Source organism: Rhipicephalus sanguineus, chromosome 3, assembly GCF_013339695.2.
Source record: "Rhipicephalus sanguineus isolate Rsan-2018 chromosome 3, BIME_Rsan_1.4, whole genome shotgun sequence".
Classification (NCBI taxonomy): Eukaryota; Metazoa; Arthropoda; class Arachnida; order Ixodida; family Ixodidae; genus Rhipicephalus; species Rhipicephalus sanguineus.
This window is the reverse complement of record NC_051178.1, coordinates 87,950,504-87,956,123: the sequence shown is the minus strand read 5'-3', so window position 1 is coordinate 87,956,123 and position 5,620 is coordinate 87,950,504. Positions and strand designations below refer to the sequence as shown.

Sequence of the window (5,620 nt, the reverse complement as noted above, 5' to 3'; positions counted from 1 at the left end):
GGGAGTCCGTGTCGTGCCTGTGACTGTCTGTAGCTTAACTCCAACCTCTCTGTGCTGAGAGTCAACGTAAAACCAGCCATAGCATCACCTGGCTAAAGCCTTGCAACGACCTAGAAGCAAACTAGAAAAAAACTGCATCGCCTCCTAAGGCTAGAAACAACCTAGAAGCTACCAGATCATTTTCAGAATCATCCAGTTTTGCTGTTTCAAGCCTTGCGCGGCTTACGGCAAGCTTCGCCAATATTTTTTGTACATCTTTTCAGCCCACGTCAAAACCGATGCACATACTGAATGACCGCAAACACCTGTCGCATTTTTTTGGATTCAGTGGAGCATTCTTTTTCCTTCTTTCATTCGCAAATCCCTTTGAGCGGTAAAAACAGAACATTAGTAGGAAATCCGGTGCCTTCCAGCCTAGTTTATTGCTTTAAAAAAGAAAACATGCCCCTTTCTGGTAACATCACTTCTTAACAGCTGAATTTAGAAGGTGAAGGAGTACCTCATTTTACTACGTTAGAATGGGAAGATAAGTAATAAAGAATTGGTTTGTTTAACGGGGAGAACATGACCAGCACAAGCGACCCGCATGAAAAGGTAACTCAAGATCAAGAATCTGCAGTGTATTACCTTCCGGAACCTAATGGGTGAAACGAAATCGGCATTCGCAGCTGTCCTGTGTTTTGCTTGTGATTTTCAGTCAGGTTTTGTGTTTTTGTGTGGATGCTTCGCACCATCGCCCCTGTCCCATCACTACCACCATGGTACTATCAACACACACACACACAACACAACACCACACACACACCACACACACACACACACCAACACACACACACACACACCACCACACACACACACACACACACCACACACACACACACACACACACACACACACACACACACACACACACACACACACACACACACACACACACACACACACACGGGCGCGCGCGTTTCGGCGCGTTTGAGCCACGCTTTTCCGTTTTCAGGTCGCGATTACCGCGATGACCTGCAAGGGCGCTGGATGTCATATGATGCTTGTTGACGTCGTTCCAATGCTCATTGACTCTAATTTCAAACTGCCGCTCTCCCTGATGTGCTTGTGGTCGCACTGCGAACAGGAGATACAGTACACGACACAAGAGAACTGCTAACATATTAGGTGGTTCTTGACGATTGCGATGGCGTTCCTGAGTTTACGCGAGAGCACGTGGGCTACCTGTACACCATATAGACACGTGACACTTGCGAGGGTCTCGATGGTGCCATGAATGTAACAGACAGGCGCCCGCTTCAAAAATGCAGTCTTAGAAGAATTGCGCGGACGTGTAGATGACGTTGAACGGATGTGGCGAAGGCGGCAGGGTAACAACTGGAAGCCAGGTCACGCCGCACTCTCTCGATGTTCATGTCGCGGTCCTCTTTGATCGAGCACATGGTTTGCGCGTATCACAGCAACATGGACCCCATTGACATATTGTGAGTATTTCAAAGTACATAATGAAAATGCGGGTAGCGGCCCGTTTGCGTGGTTGTTCTGTAACGCACAATGCCAACTTTTTGTTAATCTGCTTGGTGAGAATGTCGAGGAACGGCAATTGGCCTTTCACTACTTCTGCCACGGTGATGTGCATCGAGCACTCTACCCTGTAAAGTTAGTACACAAAACTCTGCAGGCCCTCCTTGATTGTAAAGTATCTTTTGTTGGCGTCGTACAGAAGGCGAAAGCTTGGTCTTCGGCCAATTCAAGTGTTAAATTAGCCGCCTTGTTCAAAATCTACGCGCTCATGGCGATGTCATGTACTAGCTTGTATACGTTTTGCTGGAAGGCTAAATAGGTGGACAAGCAGAAGTCCAGAAGTCTTCTTAACTAGCGTACGTCGAAAGGGCACCCTCCAGGCAGCTATGTATCTGATTGAAGAGCCTTGGCACTTACAGTTACGGCCAGTGCGACTGGTGGAGTAGTCAAGAGGGTCCTTACGTCGAAGGATACCATAAACGTGAAACGAAAAATAATTGAAGGGTGACGTCACTGATCTTGAGAAAACGCTTCGTGTTACGTACGTGGATTCCGCTCTTGCCAACAAGAGGAGAGATTACTCTGCGCTGCAAACACGAAAGCCTGCGAAGGGGGATGCGGGTGAAGTCAACATTGGGACGCATTGGTACATCAGGCTTGCGGACTTTTAGAAGCTCATAGTGCGCAGGGGCTGAACCGTTGTGACATAGTACCGGGTAGTAGAGCGAATATTTTTCCGGAAGAACGAACTGAAAAAAATCTTTCAAAATCTTCTGAAGTTATTTTTGTAGTGTGGGCGTAGGATCCCGAGTGAGGCGGGTATAAAGTACACTTAGTTTCGATAATACTGACGTATATGTACTCTATCGTGAGGGCTCACGTTATGTCGCAGCGTGATTCCGTAGCCTAAACGATACACAAGCGGAAGTTCCGGTTCCATATTAAAGAAAGTGGTCAATGGCGAACACGCTCACTACTGCTACTCCTGAGTACAAGAAAAGAAATAATTGCCTTTTTTGTAAAGCCACGAGCCTTACGATAAACTCCTGTTTATGAATGCTTCGGCTATAGCGTTTGGGTTGCCATGTCGTGACGGCTGTCGCAAAGCGGAGTCAATTCTTTTGTTGCCGTCGGCTAGGTACCTAGGGCACTGCACCTACGGACGGAGTCTCTGGGGATCTCTCTCCTGTTTTTGGCGGAGCTTTTTGGAACGTCGCTCCACCGGCTGATGCACGCTTGAACTGCTTGAACGGGCTTGAGCGTTCCTCTCTTGTCTCTACACCGACGACGATGACCGCGAGTCGGACAGCTTTCGTTTCGACAACGTAGTAGGCGAACCGGTTCTCCGTAGCGACTTCGTCGTGGCTGCCTCGAAAAACATCCATGACCGTCTTTGCTGGACGTCGAGGGCGAGGATGCTGCAGTGCGCTGCCTTGCCACAATTAAGTAGTGACCTCTATTATTGCGAGCTCTGTCTCTGTCAGCTAGAAATGCGAGTCTATCACTTACATACCAGAAAGCGTGACAATATGCTGTCCGTTCTTTACGATGTGGATTCAGAGCGTGATAAACATTTCGAACTGTGGCACAAGAGGCTCACACACGATTGCTTTGGGAGCAGGAAAAGTTTGCTGCGCGAGTGAGTACCGATCGTGTGTTTTAACGCGATAGCGTTAAAGAGCTCGTATCGCAGAAATTCCGCCGTCGGCGTCGGCACCGTTTGGTTGTGAGCGAAAAATCATCATCTTGTCCGTGACCGAAAAGTCGAAAAGCTGCAAATAAAATAAATAATAAAAATATTGGGTCCGATTGAGAATCGAACCCAGGCGTCTGCGTGGCAAGCAGGTGTTCTACCACACAGCCACGCCTCTGCTTGGAGCTGCACTGAAAGTAACTTTCATGCTTCCCAAAATACGCGTCCTGTATACAGGTTGTCACAGTACGAGATGCAATATCGCAGTAATATTGCGTGGTACAAGCGTACATTGCCATCGGGGCGTCACACCATGTCATTATCATAACGACTTTGTGGTTTAAAGACAGCCACCCATTACAGAGGCACATTACTGCGCGTATTCCTTTAAGACCACGTAGTGGGTGCATTGCAACTTCGAAAAAGTTTCTCGCGCATAACTGCCCCTGGTTTAAAGCATGCTACCCATTACATAAGGCACACACCTTAGTGCGCGCATTCTGTTAAACACTCGTAGTGTTCGAAGGGCGCACTAGGGGCCGGATATCCCTATCGCGTTCAACTCTTAAAGGCGAAGCTTAAGCGTCCCCCCAATTTTCATGCACTACAGTTCGACATGGTTAACTTGCACCAACTCGTCCAATTTTCCTCTTCGCTTAACTGATTCGCCTGCGGATGTTATCTGATCAACTAGTAGGAACAGGTTCCTTGCGCATAACAGAAGCTGGATGAAAGGCTCTCACTCGGTGGCAATTTCGCAAATGTTCAGCTTTGAATGTCGGATTTGCTTACATTATGAAGTGGCATCACGCTCCATGTCTTAAACAAATTGCGGCTGCTCGCGAGAGGCGGCAGCCGCTTTCCATTTTCAAGTTTTGATACGAGTGCTGCAGGCTTCAACGTGTTTAGTGCGCTCTCAGCTGGTGACGGTTGGTAACAAATCGTGTAGGCAATGTAGATTGAAGCGTCTTGATGAAAAAAAAAAAAATGGAACACCTAAGAAGCATGCATTTTTTCTTGTTTGTGCGGCGTATCTCATGTGCTTGCTTAGCTCTGTTTCAGTAAAAATATGAACCATGTAATACTGATCGAGATTGAGAGATTGAATTTGCAATAAAACACGAACATAAGTAAAAAGCATAGGACCATATACGCAGGATAAAAGCACGGTTATTAAATGCGTGTACAGCAATTAAGAAATGACCAAAGCTTAGCTCAAGCAATAGACTTGTACAGCAAGAATGACCAAAGGTTAGCTCAAGCAACAGACTTGGCAAACGGCCAATGGTCGCACAGTCTAGGGGCCTTGGGCTTCCTAGGCGTGCCTTGTATAACACTGCTTGTCACTCACACCTGTCAAACTTGCTTATAGAATGAATGGTGGAGCAGTGGTTATGGTGGTCGGCTGCTGACTCGAAGGTCGCGGGTTCAATCCCGGCCGCGGTGATCGCATTTCGATGGAGGCGAAATGCTAGACGCCCATGTACTGTGCGATGTCATTGCACGTTAAAGAACACCAGATGGTTGAAACTTCCGGAGCCCTCCACTACGGCGTCTCTCATGATCGTATCGTGGTTTTGTGACGTGAAACCCCAATAGTTATTATTATGCTGTTTTGGTAACAGTTATTCCAAAACATTTCCACTGCTTTACATCCTTGAGAAACATTCAATAGGGACTTGAAAGTCCTTGAGCATCCTTGAATATGGGCCGTCAAAACCTGTACGAACCTTGTACCCTTTTCACCCTAGAGCTGAACTAATGAACATTTTTCGTGATTCTCATTTATGAGAATGTACTTTTGTGTGCAAAAAGACAACCTTTATTTGTGCAGGTGTTCATGCTGCAAGTTCAGTCGTAACCTTGTGGAGTGGGATCGAACTTCATGGAGAAAGTAGGGGCTTAAGAGCTGTGTTTGAGTATGCTCTGCTGGTGCTTATTCTGTTTTTAGCCATTTCAAAAGATGTAAGAAGTGGCAGTAGTGACCTGATATCTCTTGGCCCTACACTGCTCTTCCTTATCTTAATAAGAACAGCTCTTCCAACACTGGCTCTGCCCAAACTGGGCACCAAGTGCAAGTACAGTTTTCAGACCATCTGTTTTTGGCTTCTCACGTGAGCCGCTGTACACACATAGATGATTCTTTGTTCCTGCTTGGAGGTAGCCTCCACGCTTCTCTCCTAGCTCTCTTCTCTTTCTGTTAAGTATTAGTATTCTTTTATTTATGAGAAGAAAAACTTGAACACGGGGCATCGCTGGAGCCGACTTTTCGACAAGCGGACCTGTCTTCTTTAAGGTTGCAACTGCTTTCCTTAGCGTGTGTGTGGATATGCTTTGTACCCTCTCCTCCAACCCAAAAAAGAGGAGGACATGGCAACTGTGAAAGTGGGGGTGGTGATGAGG

At 46.9% G+C, this 5,620-nt stretch overlaps 1 pseudogene; it reads left to right on the top strand.

Annotated features, from left to right (window-relative positions):
* Positions 1-5,335, top strand: part of LOC125757844 (uncharacterized) — an 8,317-nt pseudogene extending 2,982 nt beyond the window's left edge.
* Positions 5,336-5,620: the final 285 nt, after the last annotated feature.